Source organism: Schistocerca nitens, chromosome 1, assembly GCF_023898315.1.
Source record: "Schistocerca nitens isolate TAMUIC-IGC-003100 chromosome 1, iqSchNite1.1, whole genome shotgun sequence".
NCBI lineage: Eukaryota > Metazoa > Arthropoda > Insecta > Orthoptera > Acrididae > Schistocerca > Schistocerca nitens.
The window spans coordinates 748,822,729-748,840,645 of NC_064614.1; the positions used below are offsets into that span (position 1 = coordinate 748,822,729).

The 17,917-nt window shown below is 43.2% G+C and overlaps 1 protein-coding gene across 2 annotated transcripts in view; it reads right to left on the reverse strand.

Moving 5' to 3' along the window:
- Positions 1-17,917, reverse strand: part of LOC126260556 (organic cation transporter protein-like) — a 667,093-nt gene that overhangs the window by 211,243 nt on the left and 437,933 nt on the right. Inside the window, exon 1 of one of the 2 annotated variants that reach the window (XM_049957915.1) lies at positions 9,354-9,369. The exons of the other annotated variant lie outside the window; for it this stretch is intronic. The gene's annotated coding sequence lies outside the window, so the exon portion shown is untranslated. Of the gene's footprint in view, positions 1-9,353; positions 9,370-17,917 lie in introns of those variants that run through there. 2 annotated transcript variants of the gene reach the window in all.

Here is a 17,917-nt window from a genome sequence, read left to right on the forward strand (position 1 = left end):
GCGTAAAAGTAGGTTTCTAGAGTTATGTCTACACGCAGGTAACGTGATTCCATTAAATTATGGACCGGGAATTTATGAACTCAATGTCATCATCTCACCGTCATTTGCAGAGTAGGTGCAAAGATCCATATTATATTGTTGAGATATCTTTTACGGGTGGTAAGACCACGCTCTAATATTCATAAATGATACGAAAGATATGGTAAAAGTACTCCAGTACACAGTGAAATATTTTATAAAACCTCTTTCATAAAAGATCTCCAGCAAAGTTATTTTACTGTGTAATAGGGGCGTAGTGATTCAATAAAGGAAACCTGAGATAATGATTGGCGTACGGTATATGTGATTCTGAATCCCCCTTTTAGAACGAAGTGAACGTACAACACCAAACAAGGCTTCTCTCGTGTAAACGATAGGCGCACGTGGGCAAACGCTATTCAGTCGTGTTCGGTTCGCATTCGCTTGTGTTTCACTTAGTATGTGCCGCTGGTTGTCGGTCTCTTAGCAAACCATCAAACAAATTTCGTGTCTTCTCTGTTTCGGCGCTGGCAGTATGGAAACCTTTCGTTTTCTATCTTATCTGCTTATTTTGTTGATGATAATAGTTGAGCGAGCGATGGAACAGTGTGAGAAGAACGTAATGTTGCTGACTGAAGTATATATATATGAGGTCTAAGACATGCGAAACACAAAATCCGAAGGAAAAGAACTGTGGTTGGTTGGAAATTACCCAAGCTCTCAGATGGCCACTGGGGATGTGAGAAAGGCGATAAATTCATTAGTTTCTTGCATGAGCCGGAAATGGAGTAAATAATGACAAGTCTTGTAATTCTTTTCATGAAAAGAAACAGCACAATAAATTTCCTTGAAAGTAAACAAGTGCGACTATGTATCTGTTAGGCCGATTAAAATTATACGAACGACCTGATCATTCTCGTTGCTTACGTTCATGATACCTGTAATTACATGACTGATTTAGCACTGTTACGTTACAGATTTTTGATGGTAGCTACCTCGGATCACGCTATCTGCCCTCCCAAAAAATGAGACAGAGATAGTAGGCAATGAAAACCACGTAAAACCATTTTGTTAAATTTTGTAGGTGAACCAAAAATGGTTTCTTAAAAAGTAATATAAAATGATACAGGAAGTTGCTACATGTGAAACTGGACTGTAGAAGCCTAGTTATTGACAAAGTAGAGAAATCCACGCTCTTTCAAATCTCTTTGATTATGGAGTTACTGGTAAAATCGGTAAGCGGATCTAAATCCCCTATTCAGTCACTCGTTGACCACGATGGCACCGAAACAGAGGACGACCGAAGAAAGGCAGAAATACTGAATTCAGTGTTCCGAAACTGTTTCACTGCGGAAAATCGTAACACGGTCCCTGACTTCAGCCGTCGCACGGACGCCAAAATGGAAAATATTGAAATAAACGATATCGGAATTGAAAAACAACTGCTATCACTTAGTAGCGGAAAAGCATCCGGACCAGACGAGATACCCGTAAGATTCTACAGTGATTATGCTAAAGAACTTGCCCCCTTTCTATCAGCAATTTATCGTAGATCTCTGGAAGAACGTAAAGTACCTAGCGACTGGAAGAAAGCGCAGGTCGTTCCCATTTTCAAGAAGGGTCATAAATCAGATGCGAATAATTATAGGCCTATTTCGCTTACATCAATCTGTTGTAGAATAATGGAACATGTTTTATGTTCTCGTATTATGACGTTCTTAGATAATACAAATCTCCTTCATCATAACCAACATGGATTCCGCAAACAGAGATCATGTGAAACTCAGCTCGCCCTATTTGTCCAAGAAATTCACAGTGCCGTAGACACTGGCGAGCAGATTGATGCCGTATTCCTGGACTTCAGGAAGGCATTTGATACGGTTCCGCACTTACGTTTAGTGAAAAAAATACGAGCTTACGGAATATCGGACCAGGTTTGTGATTGGATTCAGGATTTCCTAGAAGAAAGAACACAACATGTCATTCTTAACGGTTCAAAATCTGCAGATGTAGAGGTAATTTCGGGAGTACCGCAAGGAAGCGTGATAGGACCTTTATTGTTTACAATATACATAAATGACTTAGTTGACAACATCGGTAGCTCCGTGAGGCTATTTGCAGATGACACGGTTGTCTACAAGAAAGTAGCAACATCAGAAGACTCGTACGTACTCCAGGAAGACCTGCAGAGGATTAATGAATGGTGCGACAGCTGGCAGCTTTCCCTAAACGTAGATAAATGTAATATAATGCGCATACATAGGGGCAGAAATCCATTCCAGTACGATTATGCCATAGGTGGTAAATCATTGGAAGCGGTATCGACCGTAAAATACTTAGGAGTTACTATCCGGAGCGATCTGAAGTGGAATGATCACATAAAACAAATAGTGGGAAAAGCAGGCGCCAGGTTGAGATTCATAGGAAGAATTCTAAGAAAATGTGACTCATCGACGAAAGAAGTAGCTTACAAAACGCTTGTTCGTCCGATTCTTGAGTATTGCTCATCAGTATGGGACCCTTACCAGGTTGGATTAATAGAAGAGATAGACATGATCCAGCGAAAAGCAGCGCGATTCGTCATGGGGACATTTAGTCAGCGCGAGAGCGTTACGGAGATGCTGAACAAGCTCCAGTGGCGGACACTTCAAGAAAGGCGTTACGCAATACGGAGAGGTTTATTATCGAAATTACGAGAGAGCACATTCCGGGAAGAGATGGGCAACATATTACTACCGCCCACATATATCTCGCGTAATGATCACAACGAAAAGATCCGAGAAATTAGAGCAAATACGGAGACTTACAAGCAGTCGTTCTTCCCACGCACAATTCGTGAATGGAACAGGGAAGGGGGGATCAGATAGTGGTACAATAAGTACCCTCCGCCACACACCGTAAGGTGGCTCGCGGAGTATAGATGTAGATGTAGATGTAGATGTAACTGGAATTATGAGTTTTCACAGATAGATGCGGTTCCGAGGTTTTTGTTGCCTACTGTCGATAACAGATGTTATCAAGCTGCCCGTGTGACAGGTCGAATGCATATTTCACATTTTATTAATCATACTTTATTGATATTATCTTTCTTCCAGATACTTTGGTAAAATCCTTGAAGGCTTGGCATTTGCCACTGCAGACGTTAGAAAGTATCTGACATACAGCAGCTAATCAAGTGCTAAGCAATCACTAACGTGTCTCTTGTTTGCTAATAACCAATGTGTGCCGGCCACGGTGGCCGAGCGGTTCTAGGCGCTACAGTCTGGAACCGCGCGACCGCTGCGGTCGCAGGTTCGAATCCTGCCTCGGGCATGGGTGTATGTGATGTCCTTAGGTTAGTTAGGTTTAAGTAGTTTTAAGTTCTAGGGGACTGATGACCTCAGAAGTTAAGTCCCATAGTGCTCAGAGCCATTTGAACCAATAACCAATGTGTAAATGCTTGCCTTTCTTTAGGTCATCTTTGTCGTCGGTAACTAGTGATCTGCTTCTAAATTTCCTTCTCAACTGTAAACAGATGCCAGCGAAAATCATCAGCCGACATATGAGCAACGTTTCGGACTAATATTAAGAAAAGCTGAGCTGCAATGCAGTGTTAACTGCACTACCTCCCCGTATTTCACGTTTACGCACCAACTCGTACATCTAAATTCTTTCTCTTCTGTGTAATTTTGCTTACTTCGTCCAAAACAGTGCACTAGCCATGCAAAATATCTTTATCTAAGATTTGCATCGTAGCTCTAAGTATACAGTGTAGTGTTCTGTGGCCAATTACTAGCGCCAAAAAAGAAATGACGCAACATTGACAGGCTACGTTCGTTATGTTGTGTCGTCTTCCGTTCCCTCTAGTATAAACGATAGTTCAGAGAAACAAGTGAACACTGGCGAATTGCTGAGAATGTATGTATTCACTTCCAATCACCCCATTGTAAAGGGTGTCTTGAGAGGAATATCGTAGAAAACAACTGATGATGGGGCCAAAAAAATGGCTCTGAGCACTATGGGACTTAACTTCTGAGGTCATCAGTCCCCCAGAACTTAGAACTACTTAAACCTAACTAACCTAAGGACATCACACACATCCATGCCCGAGGTAGGATTCGAATCTGAGACTGTAGCGCCTAGATCCGCTCGGCCACTACCGCCGGCGATGGTGGGGACAGTTTTACTCCTAGATGTGATAATCCACAGCTGGTTGGTTGGTTAGTTGATTTGCGGGAGGGGACCAAACAGCGAGGTCATCGGTCTCGCCGGGAATAAGGATGGGGAAGGACGTCGGCCGTGCCCTTTCAAAGGTATCATCCCGGCATTTACCAGAAGAGATTTAGGGAAATCACGGAAAACCTAAATCGGGATGGCCGGACGTGGGTCTGAAACGTCTTCCTCCCGAATGCGAGTCCAGTATAATCCACAGTGCAAGCTGAAACATTCAGAGAGCGCCACTCTGAAGAACGAGTCCGTAGGGCACAGGCGTGACAGTCGGTGGTGACTATGACGCGATACTGACGAACATTGCCGACTTGCAGGGGGGGGGGGGGCAGAGATGTAAAGTCAGTGTGTCACCGCAACATTCGTAACGCAGCGCAACCCGATCCGCGACCGCGACTCGGCCCGAGTTGGCGCGGCCCTGCCAGCCTAGAAGAGATAGCGCGCGTGCGATGTGACGCTTCCGCCCTCGGTCAAGCCGTCAGCCAGTGGCCCCGCGATATGTGACGCACAGCGCGCAACCCGAAACGCAAACGCAAACGCGCAGGGGCGAGGCTGACGTGAGAGCCAGCCGCAGCTGCAGCTGCCTACTGGAAACCAGCTCTGGCGAGCCACTCGCAACATTTCTCGCTACCGGTCACGTTTTTGTTCTGTTTGTGAAAACTGCCAATTACTTGCGGGACCCTGTTCCCTGTTATTTTTTCCCCCTTCTTTCTCTTTTTCTCCCCTCACATTTGCGAAAGGCGATTTCCAGGAACCAGATCCTTCGCCGCCAGGCAGACTTTTCCTGCACTGGCAGCTGTGCTACGTACTGGGAAGAGACAAAAAAATCCAATGAAGACTTTCACTACGACTATTACTGCTATCGCAGCACTTAGTTTTCAACTATTGTCTACCGGACAGTCAACACCAGAGCTCTTACAGGCTTACGATGTTAAAACTCCGTCTTATGCAAACACAATTTTTTCCCCTTTTTACGGTCCTGTACCTCAATTGAAAAAAAAAAAAACACACACACACAATCTTTATAGTACCGCTTTGTTGTGTGTCTGTCTCTGTAACTGTTAAAAACTCTGGTTGCACGTATCAAGTTGAGATTAAAAAATTCAAATGGCTCGGAGCTCTATGGGACTTAACTTCTGAGGTCATCAGTCCCCTAGAACTTAGAACTACTTAAACCTAACTAACCTAAGGACATCACACACATCCATGCCCGAGGCAGGATTCGAACCTGCGACCGTAGCGGTCGCGCGGTTCCAGACTGTAGCGCCTAGAACCTTAATAAGTTTAATTATCGGGGATATCAGTCTTCGTGTCAGTCCAGTGAGCAATTTTTATCAACCGTAAATATTGACGAACACATTTCTCTGAAGAAATGAGGAATATTGAATATTCTAACATATTTCACAATAAAATAACTTAAAAAAATACTTACTTTCAGTTTACCGGATATCTTCTCCTTCCCCACTGTTGTTCAGAAAATGGGGTTAAAAAGTTAAAGGCCTTCACGTCAAAGCAGAAAGATAAAAAGTAAGAAACCGCACAGACGATGCTAAACGTACAGTGATGATTATCTCAGAGAAATTGAAATGAAAACTACTGACCTTATTTGTATAATATGACGCTGTCACTTAGTGTGTGCCGGCCTTTGTGGCCGAGAGTTCTAGGCGCTTCAGTCTGGAGCCGCGCGACCGCCACGGTCGCAGGTTCGAATCCTGCCTCGGGCATGGATATGTGTGATGTCCTTAGATTAGTTAGGTTTAAGTAGTTCTAAGTCTAGGGGACTGAAGACCTCAGAAGTTAAGTCCCATAGTGCTCAGAGCCATTTGGACCATTTTGAGCCCGGGTCCCCCGAATGGCAGCATCTATGCGGACAAATACGCTATGTGCCGGCACTGAATTTGTCTCTCCCTTACCTTTATCCGTAGCAACACGAAGAAATCACTAGATTGCAAAGAAACTCATCACAGACACCCATAGCATGCAGATTCACACTTCACACTTTCACTTTGACTTTTGTAGTCACTTACGTTGAACTGTTCAGACTTAACAACACAATACTTATTTTGAAGGAGGAGATGCCATAACAGGTGCAAATAAGCAGAACGACCCCAATCAGGATACGAAATCACCAGCAGAGTCTTGCAAGACTTCGCGTAGTCTGTCGTTTTTATTAGACGTTCTCATGGAATAAATCTCGTAATTTACATCTCCTACCACATAAAAGGAAGGAGGTTTCTACGTTGTCTAATCACGTTAATGTGACCACCGCCTGCGATCAAGTCAGCATGTCGGGGAAACGGTGCATTCGTTGTAATGCCGAAACGCAGCGATTTGTCTTTCATAAGGACATGATCACTGAGTTTCTGACCAGGGGCGGAAGCATTTCCGAAACGGCTAAGTGTGCAAACTGTTCGCGTTCCGTCATGGTTAAAGTAGACCGTGCATGGCAAAACTGCGCTATATAAAATCGGCGCCGAGGCGATCGTGGTGCACCAGGGGCCATAAATGACAGGGGCGAGCGACGGCTGCAGAGATGTGTACGGGCGAATAGACGTGCAACTATTGGGCAACTGACCGCCCAGATGAACCGAGGGGTTACCAACAGCGTCTCCACAACGACCGTTGAGCGAATGTTGCTGTGTACGAGCATCCACAGCAGGCGCCTGGTCCGTGATTGCTCGAATTTGGACCGCAATGGCGCATCCTGACGTCCACTGAGTGGCGACAGGTGACCTTTTCAGGTGAATCGCGTTTTATGCTCCTTCCGTAACATGGCCGTTGGCGTGTAAGGCGTGAAACGTCTAAAAGCAAACATCCTGCAATAATCGTCGGAAGCGTTATGGTCTTTGGAACGTTTACGTGGGATTGCCTGGATGATCTCGTCATTCTAGAAGGCATAGTGGATCGACACACGTGTGCATCTGTTCTTCGGGATCGTGTTCGCCCTCACACGCAGTGTGTGTCCTAGGGATAATGACATCTACCAGCAGGACACTGCAACGTGTCACACAGCTCACAGTGGATGTGCGTGGTTCGAAGAGCACCACGATGAGTTTACCATACTCCTCTAGCCACGAAACTGCCCCGAATACGTGGGATCACCTCGATCGGGCTGTTCCTGCTGCCAATTGGACAAAGAAGATTCCATTTACCGTCAAAGGCAATCAATATTTATCATAGTATGTTGGCTCCAATAGTAGGGCACGCATCCAGTGTGTGGGCCCACAGGTTAGCACTGGTGCGGCCTGCCGCTGCTGTCAGGCGAATACAGAGGAATGTTTTGATGAGATGTATTGGGGCATTCAACTCTAGCCCCACAGATGCACTATTGGTAATCATGGGTCTATGGCCACTAGACTTGATAATAAGGCAGCATGCAGCCTTTTATTGGCTGCATAAACAAAACATTGACAAAGTGCAAAATATTATGGGCACTGCTCTGATAAATGTTAAAGCTATTAAAGAAAGAGTGCTCGACATTTGGCAAGGAGAATGGGATAGGTCTAATACGGGCCGTAGAGTCCATAGGTTTCTACCTACAGTAAGGGAAAGACTAAAGAACAAGGTAATGAAGTGATTCTTCAACTTCTCCCGGCGTATTTCTTGCTCGAACAGTCCACGGGTGTACTGCCGGTCCATAGTGGCCAACGGGCACAATTTTTCGGCGATCAGACATGTCGCCATCGTCAGGTGCGCTGACGAACTGAGCTCCTGAGGGCGGGCGACCATCGTAAATCCCCTTCCCCCGCGAGGCGTTCTCTCCGCGGTCCACGCCCGCGCCTTGCTGACGCATGGGAAGCAGCACTGAGTCTAATTAAAAAGAGGCTCAGCAAAGAAAACGAACGAGCGACCAGGGCGGACGAGGCAGCTGTACCGACGCCACCACAGACGCCGACGCCTGCTCTCAGCGACCGCCGACGCGCGGCCGCGGCGCGGACCGCGGAGAGAACGCCTCGCGGGGGAAGGGGATTTAGGGCGGCCGCCCGCCCTGTAAAAAAAAATAAAAAATTATCATACAGCTAATATATTTTTAAATCATTTAAAAGCAGAAAAAAACAAGACAACCAAAAAGCTATTGTTTTAATGTCAATTTTTATTATTGAAGGCGTAGCCGCATGGCTTGAACTATTTTCAGACTGGGCAAACCTACATGCCCCAATATATTCTGCAGCGGCTCAGAAGCTCAGTTCGTCAGCGCACGGGACGATGGCGACATGTCTGATCGCCGAAATATTGTGCCCGTTGGACACTATGGACCAGCAGTACCCCCGTCCCTATACCACGTACTTACATCGAATAGGGAAAAGGCCAACACCAGAGTGTGACTGTGGTGCCCACGAGGGATCGCCTGAACATACAGTATTTGACTATCCAATATACGAACAGGCTGTCTCAGTTGAGAGGCAGCTTCTACAAACAAGGAATGTTGAGGAAATTTTGAGGAATGGCGAATTGTTTGACAATTTCGCAAAATTGATAAATAAAATCTCAAAGGAGGCTCAGCGAGCCAACCTTGGGAGAAGTTAAATAGCGTGTGCGCGCTCAACATCTACTGCGCAAATGTAAATATACTGTTTGTTTAAGTGTCTGACTTGTAGTAGGTTGTAGTTGTAGTTAGTTCAATATGATGGTGGACGGAATACAAGAATGGTATAAATGGAGTGGTTTTTGTGGTAGTAGCGGCCCGCCTCCCCGTGGCTAGGCACGGGCAACTCTCTGGGTGGATTCCAGAGAAGCTAAGAGGCCGTTCATTGATACATACTATTATATTGTTTATTTGCTTGGAAGTGTGGTCATGTTAACAAACCACTTTTGTAAAACTAATAGCAGAATTTAGTGCTAATACACCCATTCAAAAGAGTTAGAAAGTGGGTTATCTATGTATCAATAAATTCTAAAAAAAAAAAAAAAAGAAAAAAATTCTGTTCGTGCCGCGGACCCTTATCCGAGAAATCTAGCCCAGGTGGCCTCAGCACTCGAGTCGGCATGGTTCCACATCTCTGTCAGTACCTTGCAGAACCCCTCTGACGCTCTTGCTGCACTTCAAGATGGTTATTCAGGCTTCTGACAGGTGGTCACATTAAAGTGACTGGCCAGCATAGTATTATATGCAGTGCCTGTGAGTGTACCTCTGAACAGCCGGTGCGTGGAACGGTCCAGGAGCGGTCGCTTTTCTCCCTGTTCGACTGCCGCCAGATGAGGTGCAGTGAGTTCGCCCTGCGGCCGGACGCTGCGGTGCCAGCGCGGCTGGATGCCAGCCTTATATCAGCAGTGGGCGGGCGACCTCTCCGCGTAGCCTGCGACCGCGAGCCGGCGCAGACACAGACGTAGCGCCGCGTCACGTGTTTCTCCAGGCCTTGTTTACGCCGCTGAACCAGAGGCTGGTAAACAACCGCGGGACGCCCCGCGGACTGCCAGGCGCCGCAGCGTCTGCCGTTCGGTCCACAGCTGGCTCATCTCTGAATGGAAACTGCCCGAGCCAAACATGCGTCTTGTGAAACGCGCACGAATGCCGTTGTTCGGAACGCGATAAGAGCAAACTGCCCAATCCGTAACCCCAGAAAAACTTACGGTTAATACAGCCAACATGTTACGATACATACGCGAAAGGCAGCTCTGATTTGACTGTACTGCATTCCGAAAATAATTTCGAGTGCGCACTTTTCGTGACAGACACATCTCTGGTTTGACAGTTAGCCAGGTAACGCTCATTTACAAGAATTTCTGCAAAAGTGACATCATTTTGGCGTCACAGGCCTTATTGAAAACTGCAGGAACTGCTATCGACTTTATGAAAAGAAGAATATGAATGTTATTGCTCCTCGTTTTACGTGCAGCAATTTAAGCTGTCCTCTTAGGTTCCTGCCTAGCGGCATCCTCGTAAATAGTCACATATTCGGAAATAAAGAGCCAAAATAATATTTGTGAGAAGGAATTTTATTGCTATTCATTTCAGTGGCAGAATTTTTCAAATTGTTCAAATGGCTCTGAGCACTATGGGACTTAACATCTATGGTCATCAGTCCCCTAGAACTTAGAACTACTTAAACCTAACTAACCTAAAGACATCACACAACACCCAGTCATCACGAGGCAGAGAAAATCCCTGACCCCGCCGGGAATCGAACCCGGGCGTGGGAAGCGAGAACGCTACCGCACGACCACGAGCTGCGGACGGCAGAATTTTATTTGCTTCCCTAGATCCCTGCCTCACTACACACTCGGAAATTGCCAGATGTTAATTTCATCCTTCGTTCTCTAATCAGACGCAAACGTAAATACCAAAAAAATGTTCAAATGTGTGTGAAATTTTATGGGACTTAACTGCTAAGGTTATCAGTCCCTAAGCTTACACACTACTTAACCTATATTATCCTAAAGACAAACAAACAAACACACACACACACACACACACACGCCCGAGGGAGGACTCGAACCTCCGCCTAGACCAGCCGCACAGTCCATGACTGCAGCGCCTTAGACAACTCGGCTAATACTGCGCGGCCACGTAAATACCACCGAAGATTCCAGAATATACTAATTCGTAAGAAAGTCCCTGAATTTGTTAACAAACGGCCGGCCGCAGTGGCCGTGCGGCCCTAGGCGCTACAGTCTGGAGCCGAGCGACCGCTACGATCGCAGGTTCGAATCCTGCCTCGGGCATGGCTGATTAGGTTTAAGTAGTTCTAAGCGACTGATGACCTCAGAAGTTAAGTCGCATAGTGCTCAGAGCCATTTGAACCATTTGTTAACAACGCTAAGACGAAAAAAATTGCATGTAGCGGGATGCGAATCTACATTATTCGACTCCATAAAACACGTTGTTATCCATTACGCTAGCACTTCGTCATTTCATGTAAGTCTATCGTCTTGGTTATCTGTATCTCTTCAAGGTTTATATCATTGAAACTTTAATAAAAGGCTTTAACAATGCTGAGATACAGTATTTGTGATAAATTTTCAATGCGCCGTTCCTTGAAACAGCATGCTGCAAGTCTATAACACAAGTGTGTTTCATGTTTAATTTGTAAATTATTGACGAGAACAACTCACTTCTGAGCGATGAAACTTGTATGAAAGCATTAATCGTTGATAAATCATTAAGTGACATTTAACTATAACAATAATGATAATAAACCGTAAGAAGAACGGCGGGATTTTACATATCTACGATAAGCGCGCATGAAGTGTTGTGACTGACCAATGTCGAACGCTAACTAAACTCTATAGCAGTTCCTGCGGTTGTCGATATTGCGCGGGACCTCGAACTGACGTCAGGTTTGCAGAAAATCTTGTGAAATGATTGTTACCACAGTTAATCGTCTACAGATGCTATATTACATTGTTATTGTAGGGTTCCCTGTTGATAGCCACGGGTGTGAAACTGATGTAAGGACTTTTTGTATCGTAACCTTTGTTCGTTGCCAGGGCAGTTGGAGAGCTGAAAGCTTATCAGTCTGTCACCTCGCTTTGTTATCGGGTGACTTTTAATCTTCCATGTTTGTTTTCGTTTCTTAGTTAACAGAAGTAGGTTTCATAACATTGTGCTTCATTTTACGATTTCCGGTGTATATTGCACTCTTCGCATTGCATTATTAGTATATTCCTCGTAGTCTGCTTGTATTCGGTTCGCACCCGTAGTACTGGGAGGGGTAAAACAGTCCATATTAGTGTTTTTCACATAAAACAGAAGCTGGTTTCGTTATATGGTATTCTATGGACGTATGTGTATTTACTGCTAAAGAATCTGGCTAATTTCCAACAATAATTGCCTATCGATTGCATGGGCTCCGAACGATATATATATCGAACGTGCGATTATATGTCGACCACGCGACTCTCGTATCGCAAGTTATGGATACTGTTTGCAGCGTTCACTGGAGCAAAAGACGAACGTTTACTAAGCTCCAGTTATTACAACTGAAAGTAGTAACCTTACTTCCTTTGTTCGTCAGTCACGTCTTCATGCACTATTCCTTGTGTTGCACAAGCCGCCGGCAGCAGTCCTTTTTTTTCAGTAACTCTGATATACTCTTGCTATGTCGGTCCGAAATATGGGCAAGCATCACGAACGTCAACTTTTCCCCTTCTCTTTTTATTTACGATTTCAGAGATCGATGTTCTACGTGTGAACGAGTGGTTCTTTTCGATGACACAAATTCAACAGACTGATTCACAAATTCATCTTGAAATCCTTTTTTCTTTAAGGTGTTACATGACTTAAAGATGTCTGTTATCACTTTCGTGCCTGGCTATATAAAATGTTTTATCAGAGAGACTAAAGTTCTCTCTCCCCTTGAATAAACGCGAACTATAAAACACTCGAGGGATTCACTTTCAAGGCCGCCAAATGTTCAACAAAATTTTTCAAAGTCGTCCTCTCTGGTATTTCCTAGTAGCTATGCGCAATACGTCTATTTCGAAAACCTTGTTTTGCCCACCGATTGGAACAATCTCGTTCGTGACTATGACGCAACAGACTTCTCGGTAGAAACCGCAGTAGTCGCACACGGTATTCGTCAACAATCGTCGCCTGTAGCGTAGATAGCCTCTTATACAACAGGAAACTAAAATGACGCTCTTGTCGATGGATAACTTGGAACTGTCAAACCATGTATTCTTTCTTAAAGACGTTCTCTTGTGACACTGGACGCAGTACAATTGCAAAGGAAAATCCGCATCTTTCTCGCGAATTTTCACGAGGCTGAGGCCAGACAAGCTACAGAATTCCTGCTATCCTCATTTGCAAGCAGTCCGAAGTCCCAACAAAATTTCGCACTATTTTTCACACTACCTTTCCGAAGAATTAGACTTCGCCGTGTGAGACGATCAGCTCTCGAAACTGCAACGTTTTCACTCATTGCTATGCACAATCGAAAACGATAAACTGTGTTCCCCTGGCAACTCACTAAACGTTTACCATAATTCGCGCCACCAGAGTCATGTGAGACAGGGTTGTAGCCTCTCCCCGATGTTATTCAATCTGTATATTGAGCAAGCAGTAAAGGAAACAAAAGAAAAATTCGGAGTAGGTATTAAAATTCATGGAGAAGAAGTAAAAACTTTGAGGTTCGCCGATGACATTGTAATTCTGTCAGAGACAGCAAAGGACTTGGAAGAGCAGTTGAACGGAATGGACAGTGTCTTGAAAGGAGGACATAAGATGAACATCAACAAAAGCAAAACGAGGATAATGGAATGTAGTCAAATTAAATCGGGTGATGCTGAGGGGATTAGATTAGGAAATGAGACACTTAAAGTAGTAAAGGAGTTTTGCTATTTAGGGAGTAAAATAACTGATGATGGTCGAAGTAGAGAGGATATAAAATGTAGACTGGCAATGGCAAGGAAATCGTTTCTGAAGAAGAGAAACTTGTTAACGTCGAGTATAGATTTAAGTGTCAGGAAGTCATTTCTGAAAGTATTTGTATGTAGCCATGTATGGAAGTGAAACATGGACGATAACCAGTTTGGACAAGAAGAGAATAGAAGCTTTCGAATAGTGGTGCTACAGAAGAATGCTGAAGATAAGGTGGGTAGATCACGTAACTAATGAGGAGGTATTGAATAGGATTGGGGAGAAGAGAAGTTTGTGGCACAACTTGACTAGAAGAAGGGATCGGTTGGTAGGACATGTTTTGAGGCATCAAGGGATCACAAATTTAGCATTGGAGGGCAGCGTGGAGGGTAAAAATCGTAGAGGGAGACCAAGAGATGAATACACTAAGCAGATTCAGAAGGATGTAGGTTGCAGTAGGTACTGGGAGATGAAGAAGCTTGCACAGGATAGACTAGCATGGAGAGCTGCATCAAACCAGTCTCAGGACTGAAGACCACAACAACAACAACAACGAGTCATGTGGTCGACACTGTCAAGGGTTCGCGCATGCGAGAGACAATCATTCTTGGAAATTACCAGAATCTGTAGGTGAACTGTTCGATTTAAATCCATTGTAATTATACTGCTGTTATTCTACTTTATTTTTGTTTGTATCCTCGCATTTAATGGAGAACTCCATGTTATCAGGTTATGTAAATTGATATTCAACTTTGTTGCATCTTGTCACGGAATGAGTATGCAATTTGCTTTGGATGATGTTGCCTCTTGCCACTGAGTGCAATGCACTCCATAGTTATTTGCAGAGTATGGATGTAGGTGTAAACGTAGATGAGTATGCTCTGTAGTCTTACTGCTTGGAGCATTCTTCATTGCAAATGCTAAAAATGCGACAGTAGTCACCCAAATGTGTGCACACTTTTGAACAGGTGCTACAAACAATACATTTTAACAGAAGTAAATGAATATTTGGGTGGCCTCCATTAAAAGCGAGAGTACGAAAATCGGATGCGAGCAAAAATAACGTAGAATACGAGCAATATACTTCCGATGCATTTAAACAGAGCAGTTCACACACGGATTTGTAAGCAGTAACAGAAGGACATGAGACCACAGAATACGATGTTACGAATGCAGCCTCTGTTTTATATGTAACAAAAACAAATATGGAATCACTTACCCCACCCAACATTACGGACACGAGCAAAACTTAACCAGAACGCTAACAACAAATTTACAAGACAATTCAAAGTGTGTAATGCACAAGATGGCCATAATCAGGAGAGTAATTTCCATTTTGATACCGACGCCATGATCTAAATTGCATTATTGCGTTTAACAAATAAATAATTTTGTAGTCAAATCGCGACCAAGATGTCATTTACAAAATTTTACATTACTGTGGACTCCAACTACAAGAAGTTAAATTTCATGTCTGATTGAGATTTCTAGAATATACCACTTTGCAAGGTAACAACGTTTCCAGATACACACTGTACTACCAGGCCCACAGATTTGTAAGTAAGAATACGCATTCTCATGCCATATTTTTCCGTATCCGAAGTTCATTGCCAGGCTTCTAGCAAGGCTACTGTCTATATCTGTTTCCATATCGTAACATGGACCTTACACTTCTGATATTTCGATGTTTTGTGCTAATGACCTCCATTCGCTGAGTCGCTGCGTTAACAAAACGAAATGTAATACGGTTCTAACTCTCATTTCCTGACTGCTCATTCTGCTCTCTTCATTCTCTCCCGTACAGGTACGATATGTATTGATTACGATACAAAAGAAAGTTATCATATGTATACATCCTCCTGGCCTATAATAATAATAATAATAATAATAACTGAGCTACTCATTTGGAGTAGTGAAATGGAGTGACACAGACCTAGAAGCACTCAATACACTTACACGATCACAATGCCACAAATATAGAATACATCACATACATTCAGCACCAGAAAGATTCACATTAAGCAGAAAGGAAGGAGGAAGGGGATTTCTCGACATAAAAAACCTACATTATGGATAGGTAGACAATTTAAGAAAATTGTTTATAGAACGAGCAGAAACTAGCAAAATACACAAAGCAATCACTCATATAAATACATCAGCTACACCACTGCAATTTCATAACCACTTCTACAACCCTTTAGGTCACATAACATCAACAGATACGAAGAAAGTAAATTGGAAAAAGAAAACACTACATGGCAAGCACCCGTATCATCTAACACAGCCACACACCGATCAAGACGCATCCAACACATGGCTAAGAAAAGGCAATATATTCAGTGAGAGGGAAGGATTCGTGATTGCAATACAGGGTCAAACAATAAACACCAGATATTACAGCAAGCCTATTATTAAAGATCTTAATACCACAACAGATAAATGCAGACTTTGCAAACAACAAATAGAAACAGTAGATCACATCACAAGCGGATGTACAATACCAGCAAATACAGAATACACCAGAAGACATGTCAATGTAGCAAAAATAATACAACAACAACTTGCCATACAACATAAGCTAATAAAACAACACGTTCCCACATACAAGTATGCACCACAAAATGTACTGGAGAATGATGAATACAAATTATACTGGAACAGAACCATTATAACAGATAAAATAACACCACATAACAAACCTGACATCATACTCGCCAATAAAAAGAAGAAATTAACACAACTAATCGAAATATCGATACCCAATAAAACAAATATACAGAAGATAAACAGGAGAAAAAATTGAAAAATACATCCAACTGGCTGAGGAAGTCAAGGACATGTGGCATCAGGATAAAGTTGACATTATACCAATTATACTATCAACTACAGGAGTCATACCACACAATATCCACCAATACATCAAGGCAATACAGCTACATCCAAACGTATATATAAAACTACAGAAATCTGTAATTATTGATACATGTTCAATTACCCGAAAGTTCCTAAATGCAATGTAACATATACCGTACAGTTAAAAGGACGTCACGCTTGGTCAAGGTCCGCGTCACTTTCCATTTTTAACCAGACATAACGTCTGAGAAAGGAAATAATAATAATAATAATAATAATAATAATAATAATATGAAAAGTTTTAAACATGGGTACTTGGTTCAGTGGTCATTTCTAAATTAAAATTGACACAAATGAGCCCTCGGCCACAATTATTTTTAGTCTTACTGACCAGGTTTCAACACTTCTAAGAGTGCCTTCATCAGAATTAAAACACTAAAATGGCCTATAACATAGTTACAAATTTATAGGAAAAGACATTTTTATATAAAAAGTGTAAGTACTGACTAACAATAAAAGACGGAGGCAGCACTTACATGTCACATATACAATAATTAACAGGCCGGAAGGGCTTTAGTCACAAAATATATAAAAAGGAATGCGTGAAAATGAGCCACTGTGGGCTGCTCGTTCCTGTACAGCTTCTGTTTGCAAAGGACTGAGGCGCCCGCGTTAACAAGTGCGGGCAGGTGAACATGACATCGCATCGAGAGTGCCGTCTAGTAGCCGCAGGTACAACTCGGCTACTTAACATTCAAGTGGAGACAGACGAAATTATAATGAATGTTGTTCAGTACATAATGTAAAAAGTAATATTTCGTTTAACAGCGATAGCTAAAATAACATTTTGTCTGCATCAGAGCTTAGCAGTACAGTTTGAATGTTCTGCGAATGTTCCTCGTCAAGCTGTTACATCAGGGACAGCAACTACTTTGCCAAGCCCCGGCTATTCATTGAGAACGCAGTTCATGGGGTTGTTGATGACGACAGTGACGATGATCCTGCCACTATACTCTGACAAACAGGTGGTTTACGTCGTACAAATTAGCAGCTGTGCATGACTTCTCTGAATAGGTCGGACCGAACGTTGACGTAAGCTGTGAATCTCCCGCGGAACTGTTTCTGATTTAGTTTCCACAGGAAACGATGGGAAGTTGATAACAGTATGTCCAAAGGGAAACCAGGTCCATAAAACAATTAGCTGTTTACTTTTTCACAGTTTACTGTCGTATTAAGTGTTTACGATGGCAAATAAAGGTTACTGTAATTTCATGAAAAATTTTAAAACTATACTTTTTGTCACATTATTGGGACTCAAAGTGTTAAATTGCTTGGAGGTGAAATAGCTTCAACACGCCAAGTGAGCAAACAATAATAACCGTCCATTTATCAAGACAGGCAGAATCAGGGTTTGACATAAGGGACGTTTTGCAGTAACGAGTTCTGACAGACGGTCAACTGTGTTACACAAATGCTACAAGATACTGTTAAAGTACATACATTTTTGTACATTAGCAGAAAATAAAAACAAATGGGAAAGCG